Source organism: Scardinius erythrophthalmus (genome assembly GCF_964197995.2).
Source record: "Scardinius erythrophthalmus genome assembly, chromosome: 2".
Taxonomy (NCBI): Eukaryota; Metazoa; Chordata; class Actinopteri; order Cypriniformes; family Leuciscidae; genus Scardinius; species Scardinius erythrophthalmus.
In genome coordinates, this window is record NC_138222.1 from 68,245,850 (window position 1) to 68,263,356 (window position 17,507).

The following is a 17,507-nucleotide window of genomic DNA, read 5'->3' on the forward strand; positions in this document are numbered from 1 at the left end:
TCGCTCCATTGAGAAACGTTTACTTCCTTGAAGGCGGGTTCTCTGTTAAAGTTCAAAACTATTGGATCTGCCCAGAGTCACTCAGGATCTGCCATAGCCAATCGCTAACGTGTGGTCGTCCGAATGATCAGAGGATTATGTTTAGAATAAGATGTCTGTCTTTTATAAAGTTTATAAAGCGACAAGAATACTTTTTGTGCGCAAAAACAAAAAAAAATAACGACTTTATTCCAATATTCATTTCCTTCTCTCTGTTCCTCGAGTCTTTTTTTTTTTTTTTTTCTCTGTTCCTCGAGTCTTGATAGAGCAGCGCGTCTGTGTTGTACGTCACATGTAGGCTCACTATTGGCCGACGCTAGTCATGTGTGTGATCACATCAACGTCATCGTTCTCAGCAACTCCCTCTGTTCGCTGATTGGTCCTACAAAAAATTGGTTTCTGGAAACCTAAGAATATACAGCAGTCCCAGACGTAGTACTGAAGGAAAATGAAATTGAGCGGAAGTACGTAGGAGGGCGGAGCCAGGCTAGAATATGTTAGCCTTAATGTTATAAATAATAGTGAATAACAATTCACATTTAGGAGATATAAGCATTCAGAATGTACAGTTTCTTAATTCCGCTAAAATGGATCACAGATTTTTATGACATCACCGTGGACTTCAGCTTCTCATCACATCTTTTTTTGAAGAAGAGTCTTTTGTTGCAATTTAGTTTCATGGGAGCAGATAAAGCAGTCCCTTTCTTTCATTACTTTGAGGTCATAATATATAACAATTAGGGCTGGGAAATGATTAATCGTGATTAATCGCATCCAAAATAAAAGTTTGTGTTCACATAATATATGTGTCTGTACTGTCCATAATTATTTTGTATATATATAAATATACACACATGCATGTATATATTTAAGAAATATTTGCTTAAATATACTGTATATATATATTATATTTAATTTGTATTATAAATAAATATAAATATTTTATATATAAATAACAAATTTTTCTTAAATATTTACTTGCATGTGTGTGTATTTATATATACAAAATAATTATGCACAGTACACACACAAATATTATGTGAATACAAACTTTTATTTTGGATGCGATTAATCGTGATTAATCATTTCCCAGCCCTAATAACAATACATTAATGTGAGTACAGTGGTTCATGATTTGAACTTTTAAGCACATACAGATTAGTTGAAAATGTTTCTATGTAAATTAACCAAAATTATTATTTTTCAAAACACAAAATGAATCTACACTCAAAAACTAAAGGTTCCAAAAGTTGTTTTTTTTGGGGTTTTTTTGAGGCGATACCATAGAAGAACCATGTTTGGTTCCTCAAAATAACCTTTTAGAGATCCGTTCTTAAAACAAAGAAAAATGTGAACATTAAATTCTTAATGTGAAGAACGTCTCGGGTTACTTGACTGCAGTTAGCGCTATGGGAAAACTTTTTTTTTTTTGACTGGTTTTGAAGTATGCATGGAAAACATGCCAAGAACTTGGCTTTAAATAACCTCTGATGATGATGTCGTTTGAAGGCAATAAATAGATGTGAAACAAATTGATGTCTTAGCTAGATGTCCTACATGTACATTTTCAAATGGTTTTATATATGAATGTATATATGGATCAAATAAAATTAAATAAAATAAAACACTAACAGCTTTTCCAGCAGCAACCTAATTTTTCCAGGAGGTCTCCCATCCAAGTTCTGACCAGGATCAACCCTGCTTAGTTTCAGTGGGCAACCACACAATAAAGTCTCCAAAGTTAAATTAACTCTACTCAGTGTACATATGTTCCCAGTCTAAAGAGTGTTAAAGTAATTCTGAATTAGAGTTAAAGTTAATGAGATAACTAAGTGATTAATTAAGTGATGATTAAGCATTAATGATGAACACCTGTTGTTAACAAGCAGAATCACTGAACGAAAGAGAAACACAAGAAAAATGTCCGGGTCACCATTATGGTGATGAGTGTTTGCTTTAGTTGGGTAGTTTGACTCTTGGCTTTTTATGCAAGTTTATGGACTTTGTAACAGTGTTTACCAAAATACATAATTTGTTGACAGAGATGTAGCTCACAAGCATCTCTTCAAATTGGGGCATTATCGTATAACCACATGGCCGTGCACCCACAATAGTCAAATAAGTCGACGTTGAGGGCACAAAGCCATGTGAAAAATAAGGTTTCCCCCAAGAATGATTTAACTCGTCATGAATGTCCTTGCAGATTAGAGAGACCGTTCGCTGAGGCTCCTCCCCCTTGCCACCGGACAGAAATGTGAACTTCTATCACTTGCTCTTTCTCCTGTGGCCAGTCAAGCTGTAATCTGGCCACTGCACGAGAGACCACATAGAGTAACTCCTCATGCACTTTATCATCACGAGAGGAGTGCTCGGAGGCGGCGACATCTACAGATGGCTATTTCGCCATTTAAAGGTCCCATTCCATGGATAATTTTTATTATTTTATCATGTTTCCTGGGGTGCCCTTATAATGTTAGTATGTTTTTTAGATCAAAAATTGTTATCATTTAGAAATAAAAGGCATATTTCCTAGCCTGATTTCATTCCCTGGTTTGAACACTCTGTTTGAAGGGGCGTGTCTGCTGTGAGACTTCAATGTAAATGCCCTCTGCTGTGATTGGTTGACATGCTTGCATATGAAATATCTGGCATTACATGTGGAACTATCTGGAAAACTTTTACTATTACTGCTATTATACGTTTTTACTATTACAGCTATCGGGATTAACAAATCGTGAGAAGTTTTTTAAGTATTTAGATCTATTTCTATCACATAAAAAATTGCAGTGATGATGAGCATTGAGCAGATGACAGTCTGTTGATCGCGTGAAAAAAGATCTTATCATTGCAACGCAGTTTCTGCACTCTCACTAATGATTTCACCAATGCAAACATGAGGCACATAAATACAGTAAGAGCTTCGTTGTGCAGTGTAACAGCATCATTGATTTCATAACGAGTTTGGGCAAGTGTCCAGATAAACTCGCGCTGTGTGATTGACAGCTTGGGCGATTGGAAAGGGATTGTTCTTTGATCGCTTTCTGTATATTAATCACAGTTTAAGTAAGATTATTTTCATCCTACTAAGAGAAACGATGTGAAGTTGATCGCTACTTCCATATTAAATCACTACATGTACTTACCGCTTGCTGGAATATAGTTTAAATTGTCCCCTTCGTCAGTATGAAACGCTGAGAGAAGCCTGCTTGATATTATCCCAGGTTAGAAAAACAGTCCGTGGTGAAATGGACAAAGCAAACTATCCATCCATCCATCTTCTACCGCTTATCCGGGGCCGGGTCGCGGGGGCAGCAGTCTAAGCAGGGATGCCCAGACTTCCCTCTCCCTAGACACTTCCTCCAGCTCTTCCGGGGGGACACCGAGGCGTTCCCAGGCCAGCCGGGAGACATAGTCTCTCCAGCGTGTCCTAGGTCTTCCCCGGGGTCTCCTCCCGGTGGGACATGCCCGGAACACCTTCCCGGGAAGGCGTCCAGGAGGCATCCGGAAAAGATGTCCGAGCCACCTCAACTGACCCCTCTCGATGTGGAGGAGCAGCGGCTCTAATCTGAGCTCCTCCCGAGTGACCGAGCTTCTCACCCTATCTCTAAGGGATCGCCCAGCCACCCTGCGGAGAAAGCTCATTTCGGCCGCTTGTATCCGGGATCTTGTCCTTTCGGTCATGACCCACAGCTCATGACCATAGGTGAGAGTAGGAACGTAGATTGACTGGTAAATCGAGAGCTTCGCCTTGCGGCTCAGCTCCTTCTTTACCACGACAGACCGGTACAGGGACCGCATTACTGCAGAAGCTGCACCGATCCGCCTGTCAATCTCCCGTTCCATCCTTCCCTCACTCGTGAACAAGACCCCAAGATACTTGAACTCCTCCACATGAGGCAGGAGCTCTCCACCAACCTGAAGCGAGCAAGCCACCCTTTTCCGACTGAGAACCATGGCCTCGGACTTGGAGGTGCTGATTTTCATCCCAGCCGCTTCACACTCGGCTGCAAACCGTCCCAGTGCATGCTGGAGGTCCTGGTCTGATGAGGCCAACACGACAACATCATCCGCAAAGAGCAGAGATGAAATCGTGTGGTCCCCAAACCCGACCCCCTCCGGCCCCTGGCTGCGCCTAGAAATTCTGTCCATAAAAATTATGAACAGAACCGGCGACAAAGGGCAGCCCTGCCGGAGTCCAACACGCACCGGGAACAAGTCTGACTTACTGCTGGCAATACGAACCAAGCTCCTGCTCCGGTCGTACAGGGACCGGATAGCCCTTAGCAAAGGGCCCCGGACCCCATACTCCCGGAGCACCCTCCACAGGCCGCCGCGAGGGACACAGTCGAATGCCTTCTCCAAATCCACAAAGCACATGTAGATTGGTTGGGCAAACTCCCATGAGCCCTCCAGCACCCTGTAGAGGGTATAGAGCTGGTCCAGTGTTCCACGACCGGGACGAAAACCACACTGTTCCTCCTGAATCCGAGGTTCTACTATCGGCCGGATTCTCCTCTCCAGTACCCTGGCATAGACTTTCCCAGGGAGGCTGAGAAGTGTGATCCCCCTATAGTTTGAGCACACCCTCCGATCCCCCTTCTTGAAAAGAGGGACCACCACCCCGGTCTGCCAGTCCAAAGGTACTGTCCCCAACCGCCACGCGATGTTGCAGAGGCGTGTCAGCCAAGACAGCCCCACAACATCCAGAGACTTGAGGTACTCAGGGCGGATCTCATCCACCCCCGGTGCCTTGCCACCGAGGAGTTTCTTGACTACCTCGGTGACTTCAGCTTGGGTGATGGATGAGTCCGCCTCCGAGCCCTCAGCCTCTGCTTCCTCAATGGAAGACGTGACGGCGGGATTGAGGAGATCCTCGAAGTATTCCTTCCACCGTCCGGTGATATCCCCAGTCGAGGTCAACAGCTGCCCACCTCCACTGTAAACAGCGTTGGTAGGGCACTGCTTCCCCCTCCTGAGGCGCCGGACGGTTTGCCAGAATCTCTTCGAGGCCGACCGATAGTCCTTCTCCATGGCCTCACCGAACTCCTCCCAGGCCCGAGTTTTTGCCTCCACAACCACCCGGGCTGCAGTCCGCTTGGCCCGTCGGTACCCATCAGCTGCCTCAGGAGTCCCACAAGCCAGCCAGGCCCGATAGGACTCCTTCTTCAGCTTGACGGCATCCCTTACTTCCGGTGTCCACCACCGGGTTCGGGGATTGCCGCCTCGACAGGCACCGGAGACCTTACGGCCACAGCTCCGAGTGGCCGCGTTGACAATGGAGGTGGAGAACATGGTCCACTCGGACTCAATATCTCCAGACTCCCTCGGGATCTGGTCGAAGCTCTGCCGGAGGTGGGAGTTGAAGATCTCTCTGACAGGAGATTCGGCCAAACGTTCCCAACAGACCCTCACAGTACGTTTGGGTCTGCCGAGTCTGTCCAGCTTCCTCCCCCGCCATCGGATCCAACTCACCACCAGGTGGTGATCAGTTGACAGCTCCGCCCCTCTCTTCGCCCGAGTGTCCAAGACATACGGCCGGAGGTCGGATGAAACGACCACAAAGTCGATCATCGACCTCCGGCCTAGGGTGTCCTGGTGCCATGTGCACTGATGGACACCCTTATGCTTGAACATGGTGTTCGTTATGGACAAGCTGTAACTAGCACAGAAGTCCAATAACAGAACACCACTCGGGTTCAGATCAGGGGGGCCGTTCCTCCCAATCACGCCCCTCCAGGTGTCACTGTCGCTGCCCACGTGGGCGTTGAAGTCCCCCAGTAAAACGATGGAGTCCCCAGTCGGAGCACTTTCCAGCACCCCTCCCAGAGACTCCAAGAAGGCCGGGTACTCTGCACTGCCGTTCGGCCCGTAAGCACAAACGACAGTGAGAGACCTATCCCCGACCCGAAGGCGTAGGGAAGCGACCCTCTCGTTCACCGGGGTGAACTCCAACACATGGCGGCTGAGCTGGGGAGCTATAAGCAAACCCACACCAGCCCGCCGCCTCTCACCATGGGCAACTCCAGAGTGGTGAAGAGTCCATCCTCTCTCGAGGAGTGTGGTTCCAGAGCCCAAGCCGTGCGTGGAGGTGATCCCAACTATCTCTAGTCGGAATCTCTGAACCTCACGCACAAGCTCAGGCTCCTTCCCCGCCAGAGAGGTGACATTCCATGTCCCTAGAGCTAGATTCCACGTCCAGGGATCGGGTTGTCTAGGCTCCCGCCTTCGACTGCCGCCCGATCCACTTAGCACCGGCCCCTTACGGTCCCTCCTGCAGGTGGTGGGTCCACGGGAGGGTGGCCCCACGTCACTCCTTCGGGCTGAGCCCGGCCGGACCCCATGGGGGGAGGCCCGACCACCAGGCGCTCGCATACGAGCCCCAACCCCGGGCCTGGCTCCAGGGTGGGGCCCCGGCTGCGCCATACCGGGCGACGTCACGGTCCTCCTTTTTTTGGGCATCATAGGGGGTTTTGAACCGCTCTTAGTCTGACCCGTCGCCTAGGACCTGTTTGCCTTGGGAGACCCTACCAGGGGCATATAGCCCCAGACAACATAGCTCCTAGGTTCATTCGGGTACTCAAACCCCTCCACCACGGTAAGGTGGCAGTTCAAGGAGGGGCAAAGCAAACTAAAAACTTCGAATTAAACTTTTGCGGTATCCGATTATAAATAAACATCAACCGTCTGTTGACATTTCGCCATCAATACGCCTGTGTTCCTGTGGGCGGAGGTTAGTCTAAACACGGTTCTGGTGATGTCATTAAAGAAGGAAGTAGAGGGGTGTAGTCCAATCCAGCCGTTTTATGTAGTCAACTTCTGTTAAATAAAATATCTCGCTTGGCATTGAACTTTGAGCTTTATAATTTTACAGATATTATTTGTACTCTAACAACAACATTACACACTAACTAAAGTTTGAAACATGGGATCACGAAGAACGGGACCTTTAACTCCTCAGAACTCCTAGTCAAAGAACAGCCAGATAAGATATTAATACAATCATCGAACTTCTCAAATCCAATGAGAATTTAAATAATTTAATTCCTCAAAATTAAATGCAGCCACATATTAACCAGACAATTAAAAACGGTCCGGTTGAACAAGAGAGAAAGGGATATATATATTTATATATAGACCCCTTTTCAGTTAGTAAACATGCTTAGGTGGTGGCAGAAAGATCCCTCTGGCCGCTTCACTAACGTTAGTGTGCAAGTTTTGTTAGCTTTGTTACGTCTGAGGATGTATACGGTGTGTCTTGATAGGTGTGAATGTGTATTTGGGTTTTGTTCTTTGCTCTCCTTGCTCTGTCTCTCTGTCTTTTCATTATTACGACAGGTACTCGAACCAGCTGTACTCAATCTATGGATGCCTGATGTGATTGGAGGGTGAAGGGGAGGAGCAAGGATATAACCCGGAGTGGATCTGTTGAGAGGAGAGAGAGACTGTTGATGCCAGGATTAATTCCTCCTCCTGTCGGCCCAGATCACATTGTTGATTTATTTGCTTATACATTTGTTGATTTGTTCCTGAGTAAGTGAGCTCAGGACATGTTGTAAGTGTTCTCAAGTTGAAAAGAGAACTGAACCTGTATTATGTTTGATTTCCTTCTTATTTCATGTCAAGTATGTTGTCTTTAATTATCCTGATTTGGGGAAGGTAGGGGGAGGGTGCCATTTTTGTTTGCATTCTTTATTTTCTCCTGTTTATGGATAGACAGGGAGAGAGGGAAGACTGATGTTGTTTATTTTCTTCAGATTATCTTGTTCTAGGTAATTTGCTAAGATTTCTGGGTTAGTTAATTTAAGTTTTGTTTGTTATTTTGGCCTAGCTCTCCCATGAAGATATTATTGTTCTTTATTATTATTATTATTATTATTATCAAACTTTGTTTTTGTTATCCTTCTTGTGATTTGTTATTCTTTATATTTATTCAAATACAAAGATATTATTTGAATTTGTGGTTGTGTGATTTCTGGGACAGGAGGTTGGATTATCCTGGTACTCTCTCCAAGGGTTAATTTTCTTTATTTAATTTAAATTATTTCTGTTTTTGTTTCTTTGTTACTGACTCCCCAAACCTAGATGGGCAGTTATGTAACAGCTTGTATTTTTAACAATGACAGGAGAAAATCCGATTTTATATTAATGTGCAAGGTCACTCACTGTCCAGGACCGCGATTGTTATTTGCAAAAGTTAATTTTAACGGACATCCCAGATTGCCTGACCCGTACACACTCAGTCAATGGATGGACGATCTGACAGGATTAACGTTAACACTACCTCCGGTTGAGTGGCCTGACTTCTACACCGACCCGATAGAGAAACTGAGCGTAAAGAGAAACTGAGGGCATATACATCTTTAGATGCCTATAACTGTACTAAATGGTCACAAGACTTGTGTGGTAGCCTACGATCCGCAGATCTGCCTAGCCAGCGCCATGGCCCGACAGAAGACGACAATGTAAAGAGTGACATTACAGTGTAATTTTAATGATGTGAATATTTTCTAGAAATAAAAATTCCAAATACAGCATATTCATTTTTTAACTTTGTATTTGATTATTCTTTCTTACCAAGTTCTTCAAAAAATGTAGTCACAATCAATCAAAACAATGTAGCCTATACAATCATAGATGATACACAAATAATCACAATAATTTAGAAAACATTATGCAATAATTTCAAATTGGAGCAATTTTAACCTTGTTTTGCCACCAGCTAACGCCGTGACGTAACTGTGACGTCGGCTCGAAATTGGTCTATAGCGGACCCGTAATCTGTCCTCAGCCTGCTCTGAAGCGGCACTGTCTTCAGCAGCGAACTGTAGGATGTCGCGATCTGGAGAGAGAACGAGAGAAAGGGAAGGATCCGTCTCCTCAGCCAGATCGACTGATTTTTTTTATGAAAAAAAAAAAAAGCGAGATGAGAACAAAGCACTATAATGGAGAACAACTCACAGTGCTCGCACTAGCCATGCTCAAATTCAAAACCTCAAAGCAGAGCTCATGCATTATCATAATCAGGGATGGGCCATGAGCATGGAAGCATGCGTCTACTAATTGTTTGCGACACGATGTTCTCTTTTTTTCACATTGAGAAATTTCTGCTCACTTACAGCTGTAACTCTAACTCCAAACAAGTGGAGAGATAGAGATCGTAGCACACACACACACACACACACAAAATACAGATCTCTGAAGACAAAGAAACCTGAAAGTCCACCTGTTTCACGTCTATTTATAGCCTTTCATGAGCGTGCATTCTAATGACATCATCATCAGAGGTTATTTAAAGCCAAGTTCTTGGCGTGTTTGCCACACATACTTCACAACCGGTCAAACAAAGATGTTTTCTCATAGCGCTGTCAGCGCAGCTTTGAAAGTAGCTTTTGACAGCATTTTACCACTAAAAAGAAACTTTTGAGTAATGTAAAGATTCAATGAATGTTAAAGGTTCTTAATGGAACAATCAATGCCTATAAAGAACCTTTTTATGTTTACTATAAAATGCAGCAAAAATTAAATGACCTGAGAACAATTTAGCCTAATATACAATATTTGTGCTTCTCACAGTAATCATAAAGGTTGAATGTGTTTCTTTCTCTCACCTGTTTCAGAACATTTTCTCTCATTGAAGGGTCAGTCAAATCATTGCTGGAGTTAAACTGAATTTTTACAAACGACCTTTTTAAACAGGGACCTAAACAAACACAGTCATACATGTAAATACATAAAACTTTGAATTCAATTAACAATTGAATATTAGAAATATTGGAACCTACACATTGGCATTTATTAAAACATTTCCCTGTTCCTCACTGTGTCTTGTTGACAAAAACATTTGACGATGTGAAGACATTATTATTATCTGATATTATAAACCAATATGACTGATTTACCTTCTCCAGAGACCTTCACCTCACAGAGAGTGAGTGTCTTCATGTCTCCAGGAATGATCAGATTCACATAACGTCCCTCCATCCCACCACATGAGTAGTTGTGGGATCCTCCTGCTGGAATAGCAGGAATAACAGCACATCTACAGACAGAGAGAGAAACTGATAAAGGAGATCAAGATACTATATTCACATTTGTACTCAAGCTGTCATGGTCTTTCAACCTCAAGAGTCTCACATGGGATTGTTGCTGCCGTTGTTCTCCAAAGAGTTCCCGATGCGAATCTCCGCTCCGTTTATTTGTTCTGCACAGCAGTCTCGTCTATTAGTTACGACCACATTACTAACTCGGTAAATATGACGCAGATCCAGCCTCCACCACGGGTTAGTCTGACTAGTGGTTGAGGAGCATCCCGTGTACAACTGCTGGAGACCTCGATCAACAGCCTTTTCAGCGAACCCGTCCCCAGATGTTGATGACTGTGTAGCAACTCCATCTACTGCCAGATTTTCTAGAAAATGTATGAAAAAAGGGGCATTTACATTGATGCACAAAGTTTGTAGCAGAAGGGAAGATTATTAGCGAACAATGACTTGAGGTGAAGTGAGTCATTTGGATCAGTTGTTAACTCAGAGGGCAGAATTTGCTTCATTTTGTGCAAGACAAAGACTTTACGAATCAGGAATTTTGTTAGGGCGTCTTCTAGCAAGGTGGTGAAACGGAGAAAAGGACTAATATTATTGCAGTTCTTAAAGGCTGCGTTTACACTGGCACAAAAAATATAATCTTTCACTCACATCTGACTCAGATCGGAATTTGTTGCACACTTGTAAACACAAAAATCTGCACGAGATAAGATTTTTTCACATCCAACCTGAGCCACTTCCAAATGTGGTTTTAAAACAGATACATATCCAATATCTGGACATCCGACTAAACAGGTATATTCGATTCCCCTTTGAATTTCAATATATATATATATATATATATATATATATATATATATATATATATATATATATATATATATATATATATATATATATATATATATATATATACACACACATATATCGTTAATAATGAATTCTATAAATATATATAAATATATATATATATATATATATATATATATATATATATATACAGCGCTACTTTATCTGAGCTGTAGATACAAAAACTATTTCCGGACTATATATCGCTCTCGGTTACTAACGTAACCTCGGTTCTCTCTAGATGAGGGAACGAGTGTTTCCTAAGCTAGCTTACGCTACGGGAAAATCCCTTTTCTCGAGAATACTGAAGCCAAAAAATTATCCTTAATTTTTGCATTAATTTAAAATGCATTGCTGCACAAGCAGACCTTAGGCGAGGCAGCTCATGCGCCTATTGGTTTCTCCGCAGCAACTGCTGCAACCTATCGAGGGACTGCTTGTGACGTAAGCACCAATGAGGGCATGGGTGCCTGTGCACGTCACGTCCCGCCAGAAAGGGCGTGGCTATGACTATATAAGCTCAGTCCAGATAGGTTGTTCTTTGGTTTTTATACTGAAGCGAAACCAGAATGTAGCACAAGCACGGCAGGGTTACGCAACACTCGTTCCCTCATCTAGAGAGAACCGAGGTTACGTTAGTAACCAAGAGCGTTCTCTTACGAGAGTACTCTCGTGTTGCGTAAGCTAGCTTACGCTACGGGAACCCAATGTAAAACGCTGTGCGTGCTGAGTGATGTCCACAACACAGTCCCAAGAGCATGTGCCCGGGGCACATATGATAAGTGGGTAATTAGAGGGCCAACGAAGAGTGGGCCCAGTGAATAATAAAAGGCAACTGGTTGCCTTATGATTTTTAGGTGCTTTTGACACAGTGTAACTGTCAGGGAGGACCTTAGTCAGCCTGAGCTTGTAGAATAAGAGAGTGCTTAGCACATTATATATCAGACAGGGAGAGACATTAGTCAGCCTGTTCTGCATATAAATAACACATCGTCTGATCGTAGATTCGAGCAGGACTGCTGTGTTCAATTATAGAGAATAGTCTAGCCTGTAATGCAGGGACTTCCAGGTTATAAAACCTTATAAATGTAGACGTAGAGACCCAGCCTGCCGCCATACAAATATCATGAAGTGATACCCCGCTGGACCAGGCCCACGAAGAGGCCATGCCTCTGGTGGAGTGGGCTCTAACACCCAAAGGGCAACGAAGGCCTTTGGACGTATAAGCCAGCGCTATAGCGTCAACTATCCACCTGGACAGGCTCTGTTTTAAGGCAGCTAGCCCTTTGGCGCGGCCACCGAAGGAAACGAAGAGCTGTTCTGACTGTCTGAAGGCAGCAGAACGGTAGACGTAAATTATCAGTGCTCTGACCGGGCAGAGGAGATTTGCGTCATTCTCGCTGTCAGACCCTTAGAGAGCTGACAGGGAGATAACTTTTGCTCTGAAGGGGGTGGAGAGGACTTTGGGGAGGTAATGTCTGAGGATGACTTTGGAGTCATTAGACCCAAACTCGAGGCACGTAGCACTCACAGAGAGCGCGTGCAGGTCACCCACCCGCTTGACTAAGGCGGGAGCCGTCAGAAAAATGGTTTTAAGCGAGAGATATCGCAGCTCCACAGACTGTAAAGGTTCAAAGTGACTTCCTTTCATGGCCTCCAGGACCGTGGAAAGGTCCCATACAGGAACCGAAGGGGGTCAGGGAGGGTTCAGCCTCCTTGCCCCTCTTAGGAAGCGCTGAGGGGGATCTGCCCTCGTCCAACAGCTCTTGTAGGAAGGAGAGAATCTCCATCACCTCACAACATTGTGGGTCAGAGTTTCGGGCTGAACACCAGCCGGAGAACACAGACCATTTTGAAGCATAGAGCTGTCTGGTAGAGGGGGCTCTAGCTTGCGTAATCTTGTTTAGTACTCCTACTGGGAGGTCAACGGGTACCCGTTGATGGCCCAAGAATGCAAGGCCCGAAGCTCGGGGCATGGATGCCAGATCGCGCCTTAGGCTTGAGAGAGATCTTTCCTCATTGGAATCGGCCATGGGGCCGTGTTTGTCAGCTGCATCAGCTCTGGGAACCATGCCTGGTTCTTCCAGAGCGGTTCTACGAGGAGCACAGAGCAGTGGTTCTCCCTGATTCACTTGATTACCTGTGGTAACAGCGCATCTGGGGAAAAAAGCATACAGCGGGCGGCTGGGCCAGTTGTGGGCCAGCGCATCCCTGTTCTTCATAAAGAATATTGGGCAGTGAGCGTTGTCCGCTTTGCCAAAGGTGTCTCACAGTAGCTGGACTACGTGAGGGTGGAGGGACTATTCCCCTGGGGGAACGTTGTCCCTGGACAGCATGTCTGGACCCAGGTTCAGACAGCCTGGCACGTGCGCCGCTCTCAGCGAGCGCAGGTTGTGCTGGGACCACACCAGGAGGCGTTCCGCCAGTGTGTGAAGGTTTCGTGATCCGAGACTGCCTTGGCGGTTTGTATAAGACACCACTGACATGTTGTCCGTGTGGACTAAGACGTGATGACCATTTTAGATGGGGAAGGAAAATTCCCAAAGCGTTTTCAACCGCTTTCATCTCCAGACAGTTTGTGTAGGCGCTGCTCTTGGGCTGACCACAGACCAAAAGCCGGCCTGCCCTTGTAAAGGGCGCCCCAACCTGAGTTGGAGGCATCTGTCGAGACTACTTCAGTTTCGAAATCACTCCCAGATCCACGCCTGACTGGTACCAGTCGAAACACAGGTCTGAGTCACCCTGAGGCGTGCATAACTGGTAGCCCACGCATGATGTGGGATGCACATCTTCAGCCAGTAATGGAGCGGGCACATGTGAAGCAGGCCCAGCCGAAGCATCGCTGAGGCCGAGGCCATATGGCCCAGCATCCTTTGAAATTTTTAGAGAGGGGTGATGCTGCTGGCTTTGAATGAAGCTGTCAAGCGTTGTGTACTCAGAGCGCGCTGTGATGTAAGCCGCGCTGTCATTGACACTGAATTCAAGTCTGTCCCCAGAAAAGAGTTTTTGGCTGGGAGACAGCGAGCTCTTGGTCCAATTGACTTTAAGACCCAAGCTCTCCAGATGACTGAGTAGTACAGTCCTGTGCACAATCAGTTCCGCCTCTGACTGCGCTAGAATTAGCCAGTCGTCCAAATAATTCAGCACTCGCATACCCGTTATCTCAGGGGAGCGAGCGCCGTCCATGCACTTCGTAAATGCATGGGGTGCTAAAGACAGACCGAACAGCAGGAAGGTGTACTGATAAGTTTGACCGTCAAAGGCGAATCTTAAGAAAGGCCTGTGACGGGGCACTATTTGGATCTGGAAATAAGCATCCTTCAGATCCACTGAAATAACCAGTCCCTCTGGCGAATTTGCGCAAAGATTTTTCTGGTAGTGAGCATTTTGAACGATCTCTTCATTAAGGTTTTGTTCAATCGTCTGAGATCGAGGATAGGTCTGAGACCGCCATCCTTTTTGGGCACTAAGTAGTACCGGCTGAACCGTCGGGGAAACGGTCTCTACAGCGCCCTTTCTCAGCAGTCTCGCTATTTCGGTGCGAAGTAGATGGGCTGGCTCCCATTTCGACACTGGCTCGGAAGCGCGGGGGTCTGCGAGCGAACTGCAGCGAACTGCAGCGAATAGCCTCGCTTTACAATGTTCAACACCCATTCTGACACGCCCAGGATAATTTCCCATGATTTGCATGTATGGCTAGAGGCAGAATGAGATTGGGGCTCTGATCGCTGTGTGTCAGGGATCCAGAGACGCGATCTGCTGTGTGAGGCGGTGCACTGAGGGTATCGCCCGGCTGGTTCAAGCATAACACTCTTGCTACGGGGAGCGGGGAGTGTTTTAATAAAGGGAGCCCTATCTGTGTATGTAACACAGGGCGTACAGCATTAATCAGTAAGCGTGAGCGCTGAGTGGCGGGCACGCATCTATGCTCGAAACACGACTGGTGTTTAGTGGTAGAATGTGATGTGGCGCACTGAAGGTAGCGGCCAGCTGGTTCACACAACACTCTTGCTACGGAGAGCGGGGAGTGTTTTTAATAAAGGCAGCCCTATCTGTGTATGTAACACAGGGCGTACAGCATTTATCAGTAAACGTGAGCGCTGAGTGGCGGGCACGCTTCTATGCTCGAAACACGACTGGTGTTTAGTGATAGAATGTGATGCGGCGCACTGAAGGTAGCGGCCAGCTGATTCACACAATACTCTTGCTACGGGGAGCGGGGAATGTTTTATTGAAGTGAGCCCTATCTGTGTATGTGACAGGCCGTGCATCAGTAAGCGTTAGCACTGAGAAGCAGGCACACTTCTTACACTTAAAAAACAATAGGTGTATGTTGATGGGAGCCCTAAGTGAGTGTGTGTCACTGAGCGGGCAGTGTTTATGAGTAGGGGTGAGCACTGTACAGCGGGCACATTTCCTACATTTGAAACACACGCAGCCTGAGCCGATTTTATTGATGTGGGCCCTGAGTGAGTGAATTTCACTGAACGGGCCGTGCTTGTGTAGGGGTGAGCACTGGGATGTGGGCACAATTACTACATTTATAGCACTTTTGGCATGAGCCGGATCAACAGACAAAATGAGATTTATCTGGATTGCCGTGAAAACGGCATTTAGGTACAGGCGAGCGGGTTGTATAACGGGCTCGTTGGCTGCAAAATACACTCCTCCAGTCACCTCTGCCGTGGGAACTGAGAGAGCAAATTGTTTTTAACTGCCGCCAGAGCCGGGATCGAACACAGGTCTCTGGCGCGAAAGCCTTAGATTTCGCCACAGGGGGAAATGACCTAAGCTTTCAGTTAACGTGAGCATATAAGAGAGCGTCATGGGAGTCACGCGGGAGGCACCGGCGTGGGCTCATATGTTTAAAACGCTCATAATACTCGAGCCCCGCCATTTGAATAGGAGGGCGCGAGGGGCGGGTTCGCTTTCTGTACGTAAGAAAGCTGGCCGCGAGCTCAGAGGAGAGCAGCATAATGTGAGTCACGCGGGGAACACCGGCGTGAGCTTAATGTTTAAAACGCTCATAATACTCGAACCCCGCCATATGAACGGGCGCGAGGGGCGGGTTCGCTCTCTGTACTTAAGAAAGCTGGCTACGAGCTCAGCTGCAATATTGATATTTCCAGCCGCTTGAACTAAGGGGACTGAGAAATATGGGAAGTGATGCACGCGTGGATTCCACCGGTGCTTTTCAGCGCGACCCGGACGAGAGAGGCGGGATGCACGCGGGGATTCCACCGGCGTGCATTCGCGAATAGAATCGCATTCCGGTCTCTGCGGACTGCGCTTTTCAGCGCGACCCGGACGAGAGAGGTGGAAACGCGGGGTCCACGTTGAAAATGTCTAGTCGAGCCCACAGGGTCGACGTAGACATGGTGTCGCTTTCCGGGCAGCAGCCCTGGGAAAGCGTGTGCACTTGGAAAGAGGCATTTGAAACAACGTCTCGGCTCTTTTAGAAGGTGTGCGTCGCGGGGCGAACACACACAGAATACAGTGAATAAAGGATATGGGCGCCGGATAGCGCAGCAGGAATGGCGGCTGAAGCAGCGAGAAGAAGGCCGGCTTCTGTCTGCGAAGCAGATGGCTCGTCCCGCTGAAAAGGCTCGTCGACGGCGCAGGCTTCTCCGGAGAACAGCGATGTGATATGACCACTTCGCTGAAGAGATAAAAATCAAAGAACAACCTATCTGGACTCAGCTTATATAGTCATAGCCACGCCCTTTCTGGCAGGACGTGACGTGCACGGGCGCCCGCGCCCTCATTGGTGCTTACGTCACGAGCAGTCCCTCGATAGGTTGCAGCAGTTGCTGCGGAGAAACCAATAGGCGCATGAGCTGCCTCGCCTAAGGTCTGCTTGTGCAGCAATGCGTTTTAAATTAATGCAAAAATTAAGGATAATTTTTTGGCTTCAGTATTCTCGAGAAAAGGGATTTTCCCGTAGCGTAAGCTAGCTTACGCAACACGAGAGTACTCTCATAAGATAACTGTTCCTAAATATTTTGCGCTGCAAAAAATGAATGAGTCATGACAGCTGTTATCTTGTCCATACCAACAAATAATCATGACCACTGACATGAATTATAGAAATATTTGTAATAGCATGGCCATTCAAAACCAGGGTCTACCATGTGCATGGTAAAACGATCACCGAAAATCATTTTGGGCATTAATGTAAACCCAGATACTGGATTCCAGTCCTGTCTAAAGTGAATTTAAACAGGCGGGCCAAAAAAACGGATATGGTCAAAAGATCTGTGGATTAAGACTTGCAGTGTTTCAAACAGTGTTTTACAGGTGAACACTAGGTCTATTAATAAAACAATGGCGACCTACTATCAACAATTGTATTCATGTAATGACACAAACTCTGGAATATTTTGTATTTTTGGTCAAACATTTTATTGCCATGTTTACAGGAGGAGGATGGGGAGATACTTTCTAAACAGGAGGTTATAGATGTCATTATGTGGTTTAAAGGGGTACTTCACTGCTGACAAAATGGGCTTTCAATAAAACTTGGCTGCCTATGCAGTAGATAGCAATTTCATTTTTGAAGTAAGTGCTGACAAGAGA